At 38.1% G+C, this 23,904-nt stretch overlaps 1 protein-coding gene across 2 annotated transcripts in view; it reads left to right on the top strand.

Annotated features, from left to right (window-relative positions):
- Positions 1-1,478: 1,478 nt before the first annotated feature.
- The window catches only part of LOC110375133 (semaphorin-1A), an 89,170-nt gene continuing 66,744 nt past the window's right edge, over positions 1,479-23,904 (top strand). The window contains exons 1-2 of one of the 2 annotated variants that reach the window (XM_021333132.3): positions 1,479-1,951; positions 23,024-23,090. The gene's annotated coding sequence lies outside the window, so the exon portion shown is untranslated. Of the gene's footprint in view, positions 1,952-3,488; positions 3,631-23,023; positions 23,091-23,904 lie in introns of those variants that run through there. The other variant, XM_021333133.3, reaches the window with a different exon arrangement.

Below are 23,904 nucleotides of genomic sequence, written 5' to 3'. Positions count from 1 at the left end.
TTTATGTGCCAAGCTAAATCCGAGATTCGCACATAGATTTTTATGACGTACAGATTATTAAGATATGAGCGTAGTTTATGTTGTCTGCTGAAAGTAAGTATTTTTTTTATCTATAGAGACGTGTCGTGCAGGAAAACATAAGCATATTGCTAAGCCAAACTATAATATAGGTAGGTTCTGTTTTATATTTACAGTGTTTTTTTAAGAGATTTTGTACAAAACACCCAGAAAAATTTTCCCATCAGTTTTCCTTCCAGATGCCTCCACATTTCTTTATTTTGTTTCTAAAGTTAACACAATATTAACTTGGTGACATGTGTATTCTGATTACATATTCTATTTTAAAGAAAGGTATCGAATTGATTCTCTAATACCAATATCGAAATAAAAAAGCATACGCGTTGACCTACAGACGAACGTAGATTTAGAATTCAGTTATCAGTACAAAAGTAATACGAAACCTTTTATCAATCTATTCGGTTTTGGTTAGGTATAATGGAATAAATATTCAGTCTCGGGTTTTTAAAGCCTTCTATCGGTACAAAAGTATAAAATAATTTAAATAGAAACTTAATATACAACGTAGCAACACTAATTTCCCGTTTATTTTACTAGAGAGTTCCAGCTAAAAACTGAGGTAATGTATTCTATTACATCAGTAGTATATTTCTAAAAATAACTCTTGTAAGTTGGAAGGGGTGTAGGAGTACATCCCTGGATTTTCCGTGTTAACTTTAATAAGGGACTAATCACCTATTAGTATCGAGACTGCTAACCCCAGGCTATTTCTGAGAAACTCCTTACTCCAACTCAAAATAATAGTGTGTGGTATTTCTCGGTAAAAGGCTACCTTTCTTGGGTTTTTTTCACGGTGGTTGTGTCGTTATAAAAATGACTAATGCATACTCGAGAGGTGGTTCATCTGTGTCACTTGTATGTGGAAACATATTACACGCTCGGTTGAAAGTTGGCAAACAGTCGCTGTCCTATCATCGTATGGCACCGTGCCGACGACCATAGCCTACCATTTTTCTCGTTCCTATAATCGAGCGGGAGCGTTACCAAAATGTACATTCCTAACGAAAACATTTTAAAGTTTCATGACATGCTCGGCAATAGACACAATATATAAAAGCTTCTGAAGAATGGATTGAAATAACACGGCTTGGTTAGCGTTTTCCACGAACAGCTGAAGTACGCAGACGAGTTCAATAAACTCTCACTGTTTCGTAATAATCTAATTTGTGGTTACACCTTAATAAAGCATTAATAAGTTACGCCTGAGCATTCAGGTCCCTATAGAAATAAAGTAGTATTTATTCGATAAACATTCAACGAGATTGAAATGTAATAATGTCACTAAACAGAAAGAAAGTCACTTTGTTACCGTGAACTTTTCGCAAGGGCGGGCGGGCGGCCACGATCGCTGGCGACCGCCCGCCCAGTGTCGCGCTAGCCGCCCAACGGGACGAACGCGCACATTAACCTCTGATATTGTAGTTATCGTGAATATTGTCGACGATCGTGTACTTTGTGAGTGATGTCAGTGGATGACGCCGCAGCCGGTCGAGCTAGCTCATGTTGATACACTGCTGACACGAGACCCGTGCACTCGCATGCGGCACCTTACATACGAGTTACTTACAGTTAGACAACTTATTGAGTTTTCAGTACTACGAAATTGCATTTACTTTTTCTAAGTAAACAGCAGTGTTGAAAGGTAGTACTACTTAACCAAATTTTGTTGTTCCTCGAAGTTTGCTAAAAGAAAATTTCGCTCAACAAACGGGTTGTTAGTTTAGTTTATTAAATTGAACATTTGAGGAGACGCATTAGAGACATAAGTGAATGAAAAACTCTTGAACAACTTTTCGGATTCGCCGGCAAGTTTGCAACGGACTTTTAAGTGTTACTTACGACTAATTTGGGAATCGCAAGATCTTCTTAAAAGGTAAAGAAGCAGTATACTTTATTACCGTCCTTATTTTATTTTTCTTAACTTTAATGAAATGTCGCAAATAGCTTTCAGGTAACCATGTTCGAATTGTTGAAATACCTCTGTACTAATTTGTTATTTTTTTATTACCTACCCTCTTAAGTATTCATTTAATATAATATCACCATTAAGGAAAATGAGCCACATTTTTACGCAGGGCGTCGCACGAATTTCATTTGATGTTAATAGCGTTATATTAAAAGTGTAATAATGAGTTCAATTATTTATATTGAGAGTACATTGACACGGAGTTAGGTGTATTAGTTCAGTTCGGTTGGTCAAACAATAACGGTTATTACCGTAAACAAATCGTTCATCAGTTGGTGATGGTCGACAATTTGGTCGCGGTTCAGGCTTGTTGTCGACTGTAAGGCGTGGGAAAACAAACAACCGCTGCTCTCGTTAACGGGCTCTTGTCCTACACTGGACCAGAGTACCGCTGCGGATGCTGCCACTGGTCACATTCAAATTTCAACTTTACGTCCGAGTACCACGGAGTAATGACGTCTTTAAATGGAAGAACAGATCTATGTCCGCCCGCGTAATGTTTGTTCAGGACTGTAAAATTTAACGACAATAACGACCCGAGGAAATGCCGGAAATATATTTATTATGCATTTAGAGCATCACTGCTGGCGTCTCTTACCGTTCTGCTAAATATTCTGTAAAGAAGTTTTGTTCTGTAAGCAAACCATATTATCAACGAGCGACCCACTCCGTCCCCGCTCGAGTGCAAATGAATGTATTATGCTTAAAGCTTTCTCAGGGAAAATGTCTTGATGCGTTTCTAAAGTAACTACTTCGGTACTTGCAACATGAAAACACAAAGCTATGACTTAGATTTCTACATAGGTAATTTACATTTGCAAGTACTGTTTATCAGAACCTCAAATTAGCGTTATCCTGTCTCCCACACAATATCAAGAATAAAATTAGATTTATTGCAGTTAAAGAGACCACGGTACAAAACGCAGCTGCACTCCTATAACAAATGTACGTAAACACTAAACACATTCAATTAAGTCTCCGTCGCTGGAACATTCTGGTCCTATGTAAATGGTTCCAGTGCTGGTGTCCATTTCCGTTCGGTAACAGTTTCCTTCCAACGCTATAACACTCAATCCCTTACGTAAAGCTCCCTGCGAGTATTGTACGATTATCTATGCATGACTTTTTATTTGTAAGGACTAAAAAGCTACAATAAAACCGGTTCCCAACGTCGACGCCAACCGGACGAACGACAAAGTTTCTGTTTCTTTTTGGTTCAGTGATCTAATCTAAAGTCTCCCCTGTCGCCCTGAGAGCAACCGAGACAGGAAACTTGTTTTCTTATTTACTCGCACGTGAAGCCGAGGTTTGCCGAGCTTTGTCGAGTGTTGCCGAAGCGCCCGCGCCGCTTGCCTGGTACTACGCCTACACCATGTTTTGTGTGACGTTTCTATTCTATGACGTGAATCCATTGATATTTTTGATACTCTAGTGTAGAATTTGACGTGCTGTCGCGTATGTGTACTATGGTATAAACAGTGTGGACTTATTATGTCATTATGCTAACATAACAAACAAACGAATTAATTAGCGTGCTCAATCAAAAGCTGCTTCATCCAATTTGCTACGAGACTTATCTGTGAAAGGTAAGTAAGTACATATACTGTTTAATTAAACGTGTGTTTTGTTGATTTTGGCTGTGACTGTTAAGAAACTGAAGTCTTTGTTCGAACCGGTTGGTATGATTGAAAGTGGGTGACTGTCAGTATAATTCCGCGGTAAGAATAAGGTTGAGTGCCGCAACCACGGTGAGCGTTGCACGACTCGACTTAACATTGAACGTGAAGGTAAGGCCCAATTAACTCCATATCACAATAGCGTAAGGTTTTATTAAGGACTCCTTGTGTTAATTATACCTTTTACTTATACGCGTCATTAATTATTTATACTAGGTACACTTACATTGCGTTAAATATATAACCTACTTACAGTTCACGTTGATCCTGAAAAGAACAAGTGTTATTATATTACCAAAAGGCCAAAACGCAATTATTTCTTTAAATTTCATAATTACATAAGTTCAACGTTTAATTAAACAGCGAACTGTGTGGTATCTGTTACAGACAGGAAAAAGCTCAGAAAATGAGCATGTTGGCCTCTACATACTTCTGAAGGAATTAAAAGTTTGTTTATAAAATTATACCAGTTGCTACGGTTCATATATAAACTGGTCGTAGCTAATGGTACGAACATTAGCAAAGTTTGTTAAAAGCTCGTCGCAGTTGAAGGTAGTAAAAGTTCTCGTAGCAAATTAAAAGTCTATCTTTACAAAATCAATAAACAAGAGAGAAAAACTGTAACCACATTTCTGCGATCACTGAAAACCACAATGAATAATACATAAAACTTTACTTTTGAAATCATTCTGAATACTTAACTACAGCACCTCTAGGAAGTATCTCGGCCATCTTCATCTAGGAACTAAATGTACGACTGATGGCTCAGATAAGTTGGCAGTAATGTCATTGGATGGGTCGACGTTACCGGGCCGCGCGGTCGTTACCGTAACTCAGTGGAACCCAGGGTTCATCTCGGCTCGCGACTCGCTGCGCGCACTTATCCTGCACCCATCTGACCCCGCGGGAAAGCGATGACGTCACTACCCACCATACTTCTCATATAACATTCACGTTTACTCATACAGTCAGGGGTAAACGATTATTGGGGTCGGAGGTTATGGCCTGGCGAACTACCATTACCTACTTAAGTATTTACACTATTTATTTACTTACCAATATTCAAATTATGGAAACCTACATGGAAACTGCCGTCATATCACTCAAATCTAATTCCACAATATACCTACCTAATTGTTCAAAATTAGGTAACTCAGTTAGGTCCGTGTTATGAATTAAAATATTATAATATTTAAATGAATTAAAACAGTACTGTATTAAAGTTAATTTTTATCATTGTTACCTACTTAATATTAATGTTCTCCAGTTGAATATTAAGTATTCATTCGAAAACTTTAGATGAATACTAAGTACTATGGTTGGAATATTCTTACTACAAATATTTTTGAGTAATACCTACGTCTTGTAAGTTTAGAATAATCACATTATATTATCGTGTAAGATTAACACAATATCTTAAGAAATGGATATTAATCGCAAATGCTAAGTATCGAATTCTATGATAATGAGGTTGAAACGGTAAAAGCGGTTGAACTTGGCCCGTAACCTTTCAATGTAGTAACCACGCTGGCTGCCTACTAAATAACTACATAATGTAATTCGATCAAACCTGGCGACGACGCCGACGAATGTAAAATTTTATTGAAAACCTATTTTAAACCAGCTTAAAGTTTATTCTCAGAACATATTTCAGCTTTCATTCGAAATTGACCTTGCGAAAGTTGATTTAAAAAAACATTGAACCAAAATACAATGCATAAAAGTTCTCGCAGAAAGTTTTGACTTGAATAAATGATTTGGAACGAATTTGGTACCTACGCGTCGAGCTGGTTTTATCTACATCTGAAGGAGGTTTATCACTACATTTTCTATTAGGTTGGCGATTCGAAACTCCGATTTCTTATGAATCGTACGCCTGAAGGAACGAAACTCATATAGGTCAACAAATCATTCAATTTAACGAGAGTCAATGCCATTTCTAATGTTTGTAGGAGGCCGCACAAGTGTCGCTTGCCCAATAACACAATTGGATCCTGAGGTGTCTATACTTACTTATATTTTTCCCTTGACTTGTTTAAAAAACAACAGAACCGGTATTCATTACCGCCATGTGATTGTTAGACTTAATTAAGTCGGCATCGTTAACACATTTTCACTTATAGCGATGTATCTCACCAGCTCCCCATTCCACCAGTTTCGCCGGCTGTACCTTTGTACCGACCACCGCTTAGTTATACATTTATTCATCGTGTTCAATCAGCACTTATTTTAGAGCAGTCGAGTGTAAAACGGAGGCCCAAATCTTCGTGCGTTGAATACAATTTAGCAATCGATTGGCATCCTATAGTCTATTGTAACACTGATGGAGATCAATTCGTGGCAATTGCTATAAATGGGTCACGTTACTGACGTTATTTGACCGACTTTCGATCCACAGAAGACAACGCTGACAATTATACCGATTGTTCAAACACCGCGGTCACTTCCATCCATTCAATACCGTCCGTCCTATTTGTTTTTTTTAACTTTGCACTTTTCAAACTGTGTCAATGGAATTGGTTTAATTTGATTTGGAGATTGTTTTGTTAGGTCGATTTAGCTGAAAAAGCAAAAGTTGACTTTTTACGCGCTGAGATTGGCGTGCAAGAAAGTCTAATCGAAAATCAAAGTGAAATGTCACTCAGTTTGAGGTCATCATTCAATTTACACCAATACTATCTTGCTTACAAACTAGTGACGTCTCATCTAGAGATAGTGTAAACTGCCTATGTCACCGAGTATTATATTTCTAGAATACTTCATCATATCAGTCGAAGTTTAAATGCAATGAAATATAAGTATCCTGACTTTGGTGATAGCTACTACACAAAAATCAGACAACGACCCATAAAAAATATATTAAACGAAGGCATTGTATACACAGTCATAAACTTCCCGACAATATTCTTATCTCATTGTTATGTAAGAGAGGAAAACTCGAAATGTATGCCTTAAACTCCATCATCTGAAGCTTATCATTTTCTTCTTTACTTGTAAAGTAGTCACTTCGATCGAAAGTTGGCCTTTTGTGTTGTAATTGTCACTTCTCAAAGGAAAAGATTGTATTCATTGTTAAGTTCTTTAATTCGACGTGACTTAGACACTAAGTTGCCGTTTAAATAAACTTTTTAAAGAAAACGAACAAAAGAATTGGAGTACCGTCATAGACAAGGCGCGAAACTTTTAATAAAACACTTTAAATTTGTGTTACGTACCGACGCTGACAGTTCCGGCTAATTGAATTAACTGGGCGGTAATGAGTACATTTTGTAGACGTTTTAATTGAAACAGACTGGTGAACAATTGTACGAGTGTACGCTACATGGCTGAGCTCACGCCGTCGATCGTCGCACGTATTTAGCCTTGAAGCCAGATCCCTTGAGAAGCACGACGTATGTCAGAGCCGTACATTATTGTACTCCTGACATACCTAGTTCGATGACGTATAGATTGCAAGTCATACCTTTTAATACGGCACATTCAATTATGTCCTCAGAGTTCTACATGATAATACTTATGTATGAAGAATGCCGAATGCCAGAGCGAGTTTCTGACAGACTTTCTAGACTATTGGTATACCAAAGTCATAAATCTAATCCAAATATTGTTCAGCTAACGCCAACAAAGCTCTGTAACGCAATCGTCTGAAAAGAACTTAACCACTAACATTTTATTGCCACATTGGAATTAGTTGAATACAAAAAGCACTTAGAATAATTAGTTCACAAACGGCCTGAATGACACAGCTATTGTCAACAAAACTCACAGATATACTTTCTCACGATAAAGGAGAGAGCGAGCTATCAAGCAAATTGTCACTCCATTCTTTACTTACGATATTCACCCCGCGTTCAATCGTAGTTATCTTCGTAATGCATCAATGTCCATTTGAGTAATGTTCGTGCAGTATTTAAAACAAAAGAGATTTGTTTTTACTGTTGATTAGTACTTTTTCGCACACAATGGCATCGAGAGCTCGTAAAAGCTAAGCGGGCTCATTGAAAAAGTGCTGGAGACACGCAACAGCAATGTTTTAACTGCGCTGTCTCATTAATTTGCAAACGGCCAGTTGGTCACGGGTGCGCAAAAAGTTAATCTCTCGTGGCCATTATTTTGATGTAGTATCGACTAGAACAATGGACCAGTCGCGTGACGCGATTACGTTATGGAAATACTATTCGGAGATTATATCGGTATTATAGTAATACGTGAACGTTTTACATTATTATATCTGTCTACATGATTAGAAATTCAACTGGCTGTTTAAGTGTCTGATTTTCCACAGCTACTTTATCTACTGATTTATATCTGTATTAATTCAAGAGATTGCTATTAAAGTGAGCATGTAAGCATATTATTATGTAATAACCTCACAATACTAACTTTTATTTGTTAGTATTAGAGTGATGCAACAAGAGTACACAGGCCGCACAAGCCTTGTTAGTAGAACATATGAAAAGCTGTGGAGTTGCAGCGGCAGTGGGCGGCGCGTGGCGCACAGGGCGAGATGTCGTTTAGAGGAAGTGGTCTCATCCAATTAAGAGCATGCCCGCTGGATTGCTTCCAGCGTTTTTGTCGTTTTTGTAATTGTCTTCCCGCACATTCCGTTTTACAAAGCGCCATCGGAAACGCCTACCCTATCTTGTGTTCAATTTGTAAGGTTTAAAGTTACACGCCTTTAACACCAGCTAAAATAAATTCGAATGGCATTGAGGTAAACCATTTATTCAAGTAGTAGGTGTGGCGAACATTTGTGTCTTCGGAGTTACGAATTAATTATCTATCAATTCCCTATTTATTTCAATAATACGGGGTTTTATACTTGAACATACTTTTACGCGAAATACTTAAAAAGCAAATGAAGTATATCCGTAGCGAATAGAGATCTAAAGTGATACTTGCTACCGCAAAGCCCAGGAGACGATAACTCTAAAGTTAGTTTATTATGCTAAATTATTCACAGTATTGCTTGTTCGTATCTAAGCTGTAAAGACACGAATAACTCCCGCTGAACACATATTTGTTATATTTAAACTAGACGTCAGCGCTAAAACACAAGTTCTTTAGTAAGATATTCGAGCTTACAAGTTTTGTGTTTAGCGTTCACGTACCGAGCTGATACCGATACTCGCACCGGCGTACTGCGGCTTAAAGAGACACGGTGCAGCAGAGTAGTCGTGCATCGAAGGGAGGAGTATTCAAATGAGGAATATTGGGAGTAGCGGTGACGGCGGTCGGGGCGCCTTTGTCACCGCGCCCATTGTGTGCCACCAGTGTGCAATGTGCATAGGTACACTGGCACACAGTGTGTGCGGGCTCGGGGCTCGCCAATCTGCCTCGTCCGCTGCATCACAAAACGGTACCGTCTAAGTATTTGTTTCGAGTCGTGATCGACGCTCGCCCGGTTTCTTGCTCCCGATGCTGATGCATTTCACCGCTATCATATGTCCATCTAGCTGATTAACTACTCACGTTAAACTCAAACGAAATGCTTGCCATTCTCAGATTGGAAATGTTTTGGAACAAAAATGTAGAACAGTTGCACCTGCTCGTTTTCGAATACGAATTAGGAGAGTGTATACGTACGTTGACGTTTACACAAAAGCGTGTTTATATCGTGTGCAATAATAAACGCGTTTATCTAGCTGAAGAGACACCGTTAAAGCTCGTGCAGTCGCAGTCGTGCCAAATCTCTTCATTAAACTGGTTGGAGGTGGGCCGATAGCGGTACATCCCGCTGTTTACGTTTTACATGTAGCTGTAGCTATCACAGCGCATATACATACAGCCTGTGTTATCTAACTCTGTGCATTGTATTGTAGCTCTATGTAAGTAGATTGCTATCACATTCTGCTCACAACTATGTATGACCACATTTTGCATGTCTTGTTCGATTAAAGTTATACTAAGGCTATCTTTAAACAGACATTTATTTAAGATTACCTGTACCTTAAACATAGATAGTATTAATCTTTACTAAGTAGGTGCATGTCTTGTATTGTTTCGCAATCTGCCGTAAGTATTAGGAAATTAAAATGACCAACAATTTTGCTCATGAACGTACGTGGGTATACTGGCATTATGTTGTAAGTTGTTATCCCAAATCTCGTATTTAATCAAGCAGTTTCGGAGACCAAAGCAAGTTGTTGAAGCGTGGTGCACTCAACCTCAATATGTTGCCAGTGAGGCTGAACTTCGCCTGTAAGTTCCGCCAGCCGGTAGTTATTCACATAAATGGCATCCTAATAACATATCGGATGGCCCATTATCAACAATCGGTGATCCGAAATAGATCATGAGCAGAGATTAGAGCGCGGTCGCGTTTTAGCTGAGCCCTAATTTATTATTCAACCAGCGTCGCGGTAGGGGAGATGTTCCTAAAACGGGTACCCTTCCTAAAACGGGTAGGCTTTGCCATTCGTATATTATAGGTCTTAGTGTGAACCTGTGAGTGTAGAGCGGTGCACTACTACCCCGCCGATCACGGTCAGTTGGTTCGCGCGCCTAGAACGAGCGTTTTCGAGATTAGATGTAAAAAAAGGTTTTTGCAGAGTTTATTAAAAAAAATCGGATTATGCTAGTGCTGACTACTCAAATATGGTGCAAGATACGGTTTTCGCAGTTTTGTATTATCATTTTGCATGTTATATGCTTATTAATTGTGAATACTTAGTGGTCTCCTTGTTTACTATTTTAAGGTTAAGGTAGATGAAATTTAAAACGTGCTTTTGGGCAAAACGGGTAGGGGCATAACGGGTGACTACCCGATTTGAAATAAGGGGCCACTTTCTCAATTGATCCCACAGAAAGCTAATCGAAGACAAAGGAAGCCACAGAGAGCTGAAGAAGTACAGGAACAGCGTGAAAAAGAAATTAAAATATGTTTTCTCTGATTTTTAACAAAATTATCTGCTGGTAGGATTATAATTTCAAATGTAACATTTAATAAAGTAAAAAAGTGATCTAGGCTGATCAAAATAAGAAAACTGTTTAACATAATTAAGGAGACTAATTAACGATAAAGATTTCCTGGATAACAGGAGGCCAAGATACGTTTTCTAATTCATTTATCACATATATTCATTCATTACCTGCTTTGCCCAAAGGCGCTACCCGTTTTAGGACCCCCCTGAGGGCAAAGAGGGTATTTCGAAGGGGTTTATTTTTTTTTATTTTTTTCAGAATTTTGAAGAAGATTACTAAGACTATCTTATGTTTTCCAAAGTTTATTATATAAACAACCCTATGAGTACAAATACAAGTCGCATGTAATGTTCTTGGTTATTTTATTTAACATCTTCCCTTAGCTTACCCGTTTTGGGAACATCTCCCCTACGTAATTTATATAGGCGTAGTTATCGCAGACGAATGCGGCCGTGGCGCTTTGAAAGCTGATTACAGCTTTAAGCGGCTAGATAACGCTAGAGGTGTTCGGAGTGTCCCGTGTCGCAAGCCGGCCGCCGTGACACAGTTTCGGCTGCTTCGACGTGTGATCATTGCAATACTAGCTAAATATAATTGCGCATTGTGAGTCGGCGCGCACGCCGTCCGCTCTGCCGGCGCGGAGCATCCTCGCGCGCATCCAAATCAGCGGCCGCCACTCCCGCCGCCTACGAATGAGGATTTAATTTAATGTTCTGGATAGTAATTCGTTTCAAAACAATAGCATCAGACGCAGCATTGAATACATATGCAGCGATTTACTTGTTTATACTTAACATATAAAGAATGGACAACTGTTTTGTAGCGCGCTTTATGGAATAAGTATTATAATTATGTAAATATTACGCTACCGTAAAACGGATTGTGACATTAATATAATTACATATGTATCTGATAGAACATGCTGTATATATCTGGCGGTCAAGTTACTGCAATAAAGCCAAATGAAGTTTTTATTGGGAACGAAAAATGCAGTTATTGAGTAACATTAAGAAACGGCTTTACGAGTTCACGAAATGTGAAACAAGTATGATAAAGATAACGCAATGCACTATATGGATTTGCAATATAACATTTGGCATCGAAATATACCAAGCAGTGTTTGTTTTGTGGCTTTGGCAGCCGTCCATCAGTTACTATCGGACGCGAGCATCGAAGAATGGACGCAGCGCGTATGAGCTAGCTACTCCCGAGTTTATCACTTGATCTCACAATTCAGTAAACTAAATCAATTATTAACCACTGAATCCACGGATAAATTCTTCTACCTTAGTTTCATTTCAGACTGCGTACATTTTGTATGAGTAAGATGCTAAAATTGTGCTGAATGAGAACGGCAGGTAGAGCGTTACGAATTTTGAAACTCAGTGTTTTTCTTTTTTGCTGAAATTGGTAGTTGTTCTTTGGGTAAAAAGGCCGCGTCTGACAGTTATTTTTTCGTTTAGATTCGTGTAGTATCTATGTGTTTCAGCAAAACTGATACAGTTTTGAAATTGGGTAATAGACTGGTCATTGCTTAAGTTTATTGGTTTGATGGAAAAAAATAAACAATTTCCATGAGGTGTCTACAGAATAATCTTAATCTATGATTGATAAGATATGAAGTTGTTAATTCTGCTGAAGCAAGTTCATAGACTCGTGGCTGGCTTTGAATAGCACCTCGAGTGTTAATGAAGAGAAAGTTTATTCATAATGAATATATGTATACACTTATTACTTACAATTTACGCGTAGTTGTCTGTGTAACGTTGTCCTTACAAGTGGGTGCGTTGAGCGTGAAAGCCTACCGCGGTGAGAGGGACGCGGGCGGCGCGCGCGCTGCATACTGATGCCGCCACGGAGACGCAAGCCCACACTGCACTCCGGACCACGGCGCTAACCCTACACACAACTATACTGCAAATACTAACAGCTCCAGGGCTCAAGCGGGTTTAACGTTCGTGCGTGGAACACAGCCAAGCAATAAAACTTGATGTTTATACAACGAGTCTGCAACATGCTAGTTTATGTATCGAGCTTAAGCTCCACACACACATACATAAAGTGCACACAGACTTAATAGACCAGTTGTGACAACGCTAAATGTCTGCCGTCGAACAAAATGGCCCACAAATAAACGGTATCGGTTCATAGGCATCTATGCGAAGGCTTTGATTCATTTTTTCATCGATTATAACAGTGAGAGGGGCAGAGCCGGGCGCTGCTGAACTGTTATTGTTGAAGTTAACGAGGCTATTGTTCAAGGGGTGGGTTAGGCGAGGTGTCATCCCAGCCACATTGTCCGTCCAGCAAGTGTTTTAATATCATCACACCATTGTTACTACTCGCCGTGCATTATTTACACTGCTGTTGCTTCCTGTTCGCTAGTTATGAAAACATTCTAATAACCCTCTGTTTAACAACAACTTATGAAGATATCGAGCACACAAGTCTTTCAATATACTAATATTGTTTCCGGGGCACCGAACGTAACTGTTATTAAGCATCTATTTAGAAAACAATATCGGAGCGACACAAACAACAGTAAGAGAACATTTACATACCGCTCGGTGAAAGTAAAATGTACGAACTGTGGACTCGGATTGAACTACTATTGATTCCATAATGGGACGCCGGGGAGAACGCCACAGAGAAGTAAATCCTAATGTACAGTATTAACATAATGGCTTTGATTCTTTAATCTCGAACCGAGAGTACACAGGTATGTCGAGAGATTGAAAATATCGGTAGGTCACGTCACGAAACACGAGACGACTGAACGACGATGCAAGTTTGAACTTTGCCTTTGGATGTTACATCGTCATCATTTAAATTATATTTTTTACTAACATTAATTAAGTTCTTTGTATGATTACTCTGGCAGCGAACATTACAAGGTCCAAATATATTTATTACAGTCGAAGTAATCACGCACATGGCAAGGTTTTATCTATTATTACAAAGCACCCTTGATTATTCATCTCAGTGTTGCGTGTTGCTTTGAGTGAAGTCGGGAGTAAAACCACGATTAATCAACGTTAACCTTGAAACTTCGTGCTCTACATCTTAAGTTCAAAATTAATTTTCATATAGTACACAGATTTAGCAATTAGTTATCTCGGTGCCCGTGAAGCTGTGCCCCATTGTGTGTGTACCGAAATACTGTAAACTGAATTGTAACATTCATTTGATACTTTACTAGCGGAATTATTTAAAGTAAATAGCAGCTTTAAGCGTATATTGTAACATGTCAGTTATTAATAGGGTTTTACATTTTAAGCAGGATTAAGTATCTTTCGGCGTATCGGTTCCTTTAAAGATCAGATAATAGATGTTCTTGTCGTAAATGCGACAATCACAATCATAATGTATATATACTACGAAGCTTTCCTAGTGTGCACATACGACGCACACGTTATGTTTCTGTACAATACAACCTGCATAGCTTACAACAACTAACTCGGAAGTGAGGAGTTCTTTCCACTCAACAAAGTCGAGTAAATAATTCATTTGGACGAGTGGATGGGGCTAAAAGTAACACCTTCTGCTTGGATAGCGACGACTTTGGAGGTGCTAAACTTCTGATAACAAACTACAGCTTTCAGTGCGCTGTTGGGCTAAGCGATTAGTGCGCGCGTAGGTGGTCATTTGCTATAATTTACCTAACACAGCAAACGACCCAAGTAGATACGTATTTGTAAATGCGATTAGATGAAGTAAATGTAATGGCTTTGTTGACATTCATTCAACTTTGTTCCGGTTTACTCTAGTAAACAAACAGCAAATAGAAATTTTATTTTCATAATCAAATACTTTTTTATGTGCGCTCGGATTGGAGTGAAAAAAGGAAATTGCGGTACAGCGCGAAACTTACCGTAAAATATAACGTTTCACAGTGCAACTAACTTATAATTCAATATTGGCAATCGATTGGTGCCGAACCACCAAGCCGAGCCTTAATCGGTGTCAGTTTTCCTTAAGATCGATTCGTTACGTTAGACCGAAAAGTGTCTAGTTTCTCAAACATGGTGAAAAACTTTTAAGGAAAAAACCAGTTCGTTTTGTAACTTATATAAAAAAGTTGATAGTTTTGACATTGAGATAAATACAAATTAATGAAGTCTCTTATTAAAATATACCAAGGTATCTATCAAGTGATTTCGTCAGCGATATAAGCGTCAGTTTTTTTTGTAGTGGCAGGACATCTAAGGTCAACGAGTGGAACATTGAACAGTGATTGTAAAAAACCCATCCCATTGTGAGTAAGCTGCATGTCATATCGTTAAGGCTTGGTACTCGTACCGCACATGGTACAAGTCTAATTTGTGTAGATAACATGCATGTTTATTTTGGGCATATCTACATCGGGACATGTCATCGTCCGGATGGGGCCAGGCAGTCTGTGAACTCAAGGCTATGGCTCTTGACAAAAGCACCAATGTATATTTATGTCGCCTCAGTCATTGTGCAATATGTCCTCAACTGTACGAATTGTGCCATCAGTGAATTGAATGCTAGCCAGCTTGTAGAGAACTACGTATGAATGTACTTCTGCCCACGTTAATAATTGATCAGGTATACGAATGTGTTATTTACAATACATAGGTGTTGTTTCAAAGACAAATCAAAAATGGTTGTCTAGAATCTGACATGAAATAATAATTTTAACAAACAAGCAGCTTGTTAAATACCTCTGATAATACCTAATTAGAGTATTCATTAGGTTAATAAGCATGGTACAGTTATTATTATTTGCTTAACATATACTTACCTAAACAATTAAATAAATCGAAAAAAATATACGATATATTATCCACCGTTTCAAAGAGAGGAGCCTGATTAGATGCTTAATTGCACCTATTGCACTGTACACTGTACAATGACATAGATTTGACAATGGTCAGACAGAACAGTGATTCAGCTTTGACAGTGTTCTTGGCATTACTTAATCCATCTGTATTGTAGCACTACACCTACTAACTACAAGTTTATTTAAATACATGTACATAATTTGTAAAGAAATACAATATGTCTGTTTTTTAGTATTTCATCGTTCTCTGTTTACAGGCAAAATATCAAAATACATAAAAGTTTTAAAATAATGTTTTAAAATCAATATTTTTAAATGCCTGTATTCCGTAGGTGTTTACGGAAAATTGGTAGCTTTTTGAAATATTAGTCTGTGTTGAAATAATTTGACACGTGTAATTCTAGTGTCAGACAGTGTCTTAAGCGGCGTAAGCTAGGAAATCCCAACAAATGGCCACCCTAAGCTGATGGAATGCGCGCGAGTGTTATGCAACGCGACAGCACACCTGCGCATGAGCCGCCAAGCGGTCTTCTGACGGCAATTAATCTCACGTCAAGAATTTTCCTACGATCTAACACGTACCTAGTGACATAATAATAAAATGTTTAGTATATCGTTGCCACATAAACTTGCAAGCAACTATTTACAGCTGCGAGGAGCGGCATCAATTTATTTTTGATGCAAAAAATATTCATTACGTTCTGAGAAAATTACAGATATTCAACATACACACTTCAACACAGATCCATACAAAATGAACTGCGAAGTTTTACAAAAAATGTGTCTCTTTATAATTAACCTCAATCAAATTCTAATTCCATTGTATCATTGACATCCTTTTACAAATAAATATATATTTTTTGTAGTTGAAAACGCTTGTCATTTGAACATTGTTTTTTTTTCTTTTCTGCATATTTCAAAAACTATTAATAACAATTAATGCAAGTTAGCTATTACAGGAAATATGAAGTTAGTACATTACATTACAACCTAATTAGCTATACCATCTTAGCCACTTAACTTAATGAGGAATAAATGTAACATTTATATGTACAGCATTATTTAACAGCAACACTGATTACAGTACAACTAATTAATAAACTGCACAGGCTTTTAAAGTCCTATTAGCATTGTTTCTACAAAACAATTATTTAATACCTTATAGTTAATTAAACATAAATACTCAGCAAATAACATTGAGCATTAGAAGATATTTATCGATGAATAATTATTTATTAAATAGTTTGTCTTATAAATAATGGAACTCTAAGCTCTACAATGCATCATTGAATAAGTACATAAATTGATAACTACATTGTGCACAGAATTTATTCGGAATAAGCTATTAAGAACATTAATTATTGAGACTTCCCAATGAGAAAGAATATTTATCTAAGTGGACAGTAATTAATAAATTAGCAACTTTTGTCCTTCGTGATTAGAAACTATGGCTGAAACAGACGGTTGCTTAGTCCTCATATGATGTTACAAATGGTAACAGTAAACAGTATTATTTTTATAAGATAAACTGAGATTACTGAACTGAACTGTAAACTGAGATTTTTCTCAGTTTAACTTAAATTATATAAAAGTTAGCCCGAGCTTAGTGTGTAGCCCTAGGCACGATTATACGCTCATAATACTTGCCTACTTAATCCTCATAATATAAATCTATACGTACTTTACTTGCACTGCATTATCGTTGACAATCATAAAGTAAATAGCAGATAATGTAAATACGAGCCACAACATTACCGTTGCCGTCATCACACAATATGTGCACAAAACTTTGATCTTTATCTCAGTCACGATAAAGTCAAAAATAGCGTGTGATTATTTTACAGATGGTTATAATTCACCATCTCGACTGTGCAGATACGGCCTATAGCAGGCGCATTAAGCATTATCGAGTATCGATATCGAGTGATTTACTAATGCTTGCCTGTGCGCACGCGGCACGACCACGGCTATTTAACATCGTCAGTGACCGAGCCAGATACAGTTTCAATTCAATTGAGAGCCATCAAAGCAACAATCGAACAGATTGGGGAAGCAACATATTATTACGCTGTGGTGTACACATAGAATGCCCATTGATCTTGAATACCGTTCTGAATAATAATAGACGATTTCATCTCAATTGTGGCAAAACATACCACACATAACTTCGCGCCTCTATTCTACGAAGGGGTACGCAGTGTTGATGTTACACTACGCACCGTATCCCAAGTTATGTTAAATCCTTTGTGATACGAGGTTGACCCAGACCCAACCGGGCATAAATCCAGACGTGGGCCTGCTACAGAGAAATTCCTCATTGAAAACCCAATTTTGAATTATGATGAAAGTAAATATACATTTGTATGTAGAGACGGGGAGTGCGATAGGCTTTATGCAAATATAAGTACACTTACTGCATTTAACACTGAATACAAATACAGTAGCTGTTGCGTTAACAATTTGTGTAATTACCAACACAACACGGCTCGTATCTTTCAAGAGTTCTTCAGTTACAAGAATCCGTTCTATCGTTTGAAGTTTCCTAGAAAATTCCATTTAAACTTTGTTCGCACATTGTATTTGTTATTCCACTTTAAACATAAAGCATTGGTGTAAATAACTAGATACACGAGTACTGTAGGTACCTACGTATATGAGTAAACCTGGCAAGCGCTAAGAACAACACGAGTTCGCAGAAAATACATTAACACGGTTAACACAGTTAAATCACTAATAAATGTTATGATTTAGTGCGTAAATATGACGTGTGTTACAAGTACGTGCTCCCTGAAACATAGTTGTATGTAGGCACTCTAAAATCTAACTACAGTATGGATTTACGCAAAAAGGCAATTCAAGGGAATCGTAATCGTGAAAAACAAACGATCCCGCCTCACAGAGACTGTTCCCAGTGGATGGTCGAGAGTTGAGATCATTAATCAACTTGTTTGTTTCCTATTACGATGCTTCCGTGTTATCATATTATCAAGTAAGGATTTTTTACGGTTTGATAACGTACTAATAATAAATGCTAAATTAATAGTTTTAAAACAAAACAAATAACCGAGACAAAGTAGCCTTGCCAGTTCTGTTTTAATATTACGAGATTAATTAATTCCAAACGTAATATTCGCCAGTTTACTAAATTAGAAATAAGCTATTATGCACATAAAAACAATATAGAATAACTTGTATGAAAAGCTCCGTTCCTTTTTACTGCTGATTGTGCGGCGAAAACACCTGAGCAACAACGTAGGATGAACAATACCGCGATTGCTGCCAGATAGCCGTCTCTTAATACATATAACTACAAGCAGGCCAGATGGGGAGCTCACAAACAGGCCGACGGGACCATTGTTATCTTCTCATACACTCAACGAGTTATTACTCAGTTTTAATAATGACAGGAATGAAGATCATAAGATTGATCTTCTAAGTCATTCGAAAGACCATCTAAAACTCCAGTTGAGATGTAAAACCGGCGTTAAACTTAATTACTCCGAATAAAAGTCGGTGGAACTCTGACCAGACTGAGAAGTAATTACATTTCTACAAGCTTTGAATTTTAATCGTTTGCGAGGCTGCAGGCGCCCCAGCCCCCGGCCGCGCACACATGCCCGGATCGCTTCTTACATTCAATTTATACGTGGCGAGTAAGTAAATTATTAAATTCATTGAAAGGAACTGGAGAACTCCATTAAGAAATACGCTGAATTAGAGCCCTCCTCGTTTAGATTTTGAATTATCACTTATAATACCACAAGAGCTTCAAAATTATCGGGTATTTTCCGATAGGTTCGTTGCAAACAAATGAAGGAGTCAAGTTTTTCAGGTTAAAAAATCACGAGCGCGAAGCGCGAGTGATTTTTCCTGGAAAACTTGACGACTTTATTTGTTTGCAGGGAACCTTGAGGGAAATGCCAGAGAATTTTGAAGCTCGTGTGGTATTCGGGGGATTATTTTTCCGTCCCAAATGTCGGCCACAACCTGTCAGTTTGACGTAGCAACGACCAGAGAAAATATTCAAAAAAAATTATCAGTATAATACCATGTAGGTTGTACCACGTGACGTCGAATGGTGCAATTCTATTGGTCGATATTTGGGTCGGAAAAATAATCCATCATATCGTGACAATATATTTCATTAATAGATTCGAAGATTCAATTACTTTCTCAGAATATGTAGCTTGCTATATTAAAATCCGTAACGCGTCTAAGAATTAAATGGCTTGACTGTCAATTTATAACAAACTGACAAATCTAAGATACTGGTAAAGAATAACGTTAGCTAGTTACAATTATAAAGTGTGTGTCACACTATGAGAGATTCGCGTCGAGATGCACGGGCCTTTATTAGAGCTTCCTCCCGCGGCAGGTGCACTTGACGGCGTGTTAGCGACGCGGCTCACCATTGGCCGATGCGCGGGCGCTGATTTAGGAGAGCCGGCTTCTCGCAGCTGCCTCCATACAGTTGCAACTACACCACAGTTATAGGAAGCCGATGTTTAGATACGATGCACCAAAAAGGAAGTCGCGAAACCAGATCTCCTCAGGCAATATGAAACACCTTGTCATATATGCGCATTTCTTTTATGGGCCGGACGCGTTTTTATGTACCTGCTCGATATCTCTAAGTACACACATGAAATAAATTGTATTTGTATACCTCTTGAATAAAGCAATACATGATCAAACAATGTCCTGAAATTCATGCACATCACAAGCGTAAGCAATGTATTTTATATTCAACCAAAATCTGAGAAGAGCAATGCACAAATTTCCTAATTATCCAATATTTCCCTCATACTTTTTAGCCAGGCAATAATCTGGTACATACCTTCCGCATAGCGGCGCAGTGGTGGAAGTGGGCTGGCGTGACCAGAGACATGACAGCGGCGACGGCGAGCGCGCCGGGACACCGGCAGAGCCAGGCACGGTGCGAGGTTCCGTCACGCGATGTCAGCACAATAAATTGAACTGAAAAAATACGGAAATTATCGTAAAGAAACTACGGAAATATTAGTTACTCTTTACCACAGGCGACGTTAATGTTACTCAAGGATCGGTAATCATGATCAATCAAGATGTCTTATAGCTCGAACAGGCTGGGTAGCCTGGCAGGGTTAATTAGACGTGAAGATAAAAGACTAGCGCAGCAGCCACTCTGTGCTAAACAGTGCGCGACTATTAGTCAGCGTCATCCACAGCGCGTTTCTTTTGTCACAGCCTCATTCATAACCGGCGTTCGTACATCAGTCCACACGGCCGGCCCGCACCGACTGATGCTCACAATTAGTCCTCGGAGCCCACATCTCTATGATTAATGTTAATTACACCTCGATTTTCCCGCGGATAGCGATTAAGACAGCCATTAGACTATATCCCAAGGCGATCATTACTCGTACTTTTCAAAGATTTGAACGTTTCCTCTAATATTCAAAAAATAAGAGCAATTTGCTGGAAAATGTAATATACAATTATTTGCTACAAATAACATTTCATAACCACCGAAGCATTCTAATATTGACCAACAAGGTGTAAATAAGAAAATATTGCGAATGCGTTATTTACCACAAAGATAACTGCATTCTTTGGATCTTTACAAACAGGCGTGATAAGTATTTGTTCAGTAATTGAACCGTGAGCTCTCGATACTGAGCCATCACTTTGTGTAATTGAAGATTTCATGTCATATCATCAGATTATCCATTTATGCTATGTATATTTGACCAGTTAAGGCACTCGCTTGCGCAATCATTGCTTTGTATCCACACCTTCACTTTTAAGTATCTCCCACACATGAAGTATAAAATAGACTTCGCTTTTTATCGCCATATAATGATATCGTGTATCAACAGTTATTTACAAATATTTTATGAGGTGCGATATTTATTGCGACTAGAATATTTCATTTCACAAAGTGTGCTCACCTCAGCTTTGCTTGGGCAAGATTGGTTAAGGCTGAGTTCACACTGACTAATAGAAAACTTATCAATGTAGTCGCTCGTCCACGTCGGACAATTACATAAAGTAAATTATTAGAAAATATAATAATGAGTCCGGTCGTCCTGCCACGGTTCACCAAACCGTCACAATTCGCTGCGAACTTTTTTATCTGCTTCAATAACCGTTAAATTTGATTACGACGTGTATCGAGATGAAAACGACAGTTGCCTAACGAGATATTGCAGTTGTGTTCTGTGTGAGTACCTCCGGGTACAATACCTTTAGCTGATCGTAGTAACAACAACAATAGTTACGCAATTATTTGTCAGTTAGTAATCATTTTCTTTTTATCGGCCATTGTGTCAGCGGTTAGCACGCGCCTCATAGAATAATAAGATAATTAACTGTAGCTAATTACAGCGATGGATAGCTTCATCGGATCATCGCAGTCTTATAAAGTAGGTAATCAGCAACCTGAGACTAATCTATCATAATGGTTATGTTAACCATAATAATCACGCCCGTCCACAAAGAGGTCGTACATTCCATTCATTCGTTCGTTACGAAAAACGTGAAAGAAAATTTGTAGGTAACGGTAAAAACAGGTTTTCAATTTGTAAAAAAATATATTGGTTGGAAGAGACAAAATAAATAAAACAATTAATCACTTTGGCCGACCATCACGATTTCAAGATTTATGCGGTTTAACTAACTTGTAACTGGGATTTTGACCGGGGCCATATGTGTGTATTTATTTACTTCGTAAAGCAATATTATTGAGCAACACCACTTCACAATGAAAATCGTTGATTGACATTATTCTAAAATTTCAAAAGGCATACACACATTCTTGTCATGTAAGTAATATGTTATATTCAATATTTGGTACCGCTACTATTTCAAAATCAATCTCAAATGAAAAGCGCATATGACACGCTCAATACAACTTTCTGACATAGACGTATAGTTGTTTGAGTTGAGGCACAGTTCGTGCTATATGGCGAAGAAGAGGCCCCGCCGGCCAGCGCTGACATTACTTGCGTAATTGATTGCACAATAGCAGGAGTGTGAAGTCATCGCTGACCCCTCGACATATCATCATTAGGGCGCCCACGATTAGCGAATCATTCCTTCTCATAAATATACAACACTAATCTGAAACAACTTACGAAAACTGCGACCTCCATTGATAAATTTAAATATTGTGTAATAACAATTACATAATTTCAATTTTTTCAACAAAGTTCTGAAAAGCGTGCGCGTCAATTTTCAACGGAGTTTCGACATGCTTGTCGCATCAGTTTGTCAATGTCGGTCGACAAGCGGCACAGACGGCCATATTGCGACCAGCACTAACTACAATGCTGGCTTTACGTCATGTGACATCTTGTACAGCAACATATACTTGCAGCTTACTTATTATTTCATACATCATTGCTTACTTATTTCAAAGTCATTTTAACCCGTAGGCAGCACAGATAGAGCGTAATAAATACATTACAGTCATTATAGTAATGCAGTAGTCACGATACCCGATTGTTGAATGGGCCCACGCTAATAGGTTCTTGGTCAAACTAATTAACGTACACGGGCCCACAATAATTTTAGTTTTCTCATTTGTTACAGGACCTAAAAGCAGTGCAATATCGGCCAATAAATGCCACAACACCAATACTCTGTTCACAAGTAATGGGTAAGTTAAGTACTTGAATATCTGGTACACTAATTCTAGTGGCCTCATTTACTTGAATTTCATGTTTTAACTAAGTAATTTAAATGTTAATATTAATGCTACTTAAGTGCGACTAAACCCGCTACAATGATTTGTTTTGTCGGGACAAATAGTGGACTAATTGTGTCCTTCTCAGTGGCTTGACCTCCTTTTCTGTAGGGTTTCAAAGTAAAAGATTGCTTCGTCATGATTGAGCAACAAAGAAAAATAATATTTCTTTTCTCTATGTCAGGGGAATTCCCAAACCTCGTGCTATCGCAAATATGTAGTTTATGTTGTCCTTGTAATGTTATCTTGGATATTCTACACTTCCTGTGATATGGCAAATTAAATATAGGAACTGGTAGCGATTTTTTTTGTATACTTGCATGCACATATTTCCTGAGATATTGAGGATAATAAAAAACAAATATCGAAAATAACATAAATCTAGAAATAGAAATACTTTGTCACACAACTAAAACATCTGTCGCGGTAACAGATTACAACATTAAAATATATACCTATTTTTACAAATGTATTACATAGATATAAATGAGGTAATATCGATAAGAATTGCCGATAAACGAGTAAGTGTTCGTGGGCGTAGTACCTGTTCATTCATGAGTCCGCGGGAGGTAATCCGAGGGTCCGAGGCTCGCCCACGCGCCGCTAATCCATACCGAGCCCAAAAAATAACACCTTCAAGGTCTATCCTATTCCTCCACTTACGCTTGATAACTAAGCAGATTATACGGATCGTCCAATCGTATAGCCCTCTTGCGGGACTTATTTA

Source organism: Helicoverpa armigera, chromosome 3 (genome assembly GCF_030705265.1).
Source record: "Helicoverpa armigera isolate CAAS_96S chromosome 3, ASM3070526v1, whole genome shotgun sequence".
NCBI lineage: Eukaryota > Metazoa > Arthropoda > Insecta > Lepidoptera > Noctuidae > Helicoverpa > Helicoverpa armigera.
Note: the sequence above shows the minus strand (reverse complement) of the source record. Positions and strands in the feature narration are given on the sequence as shown.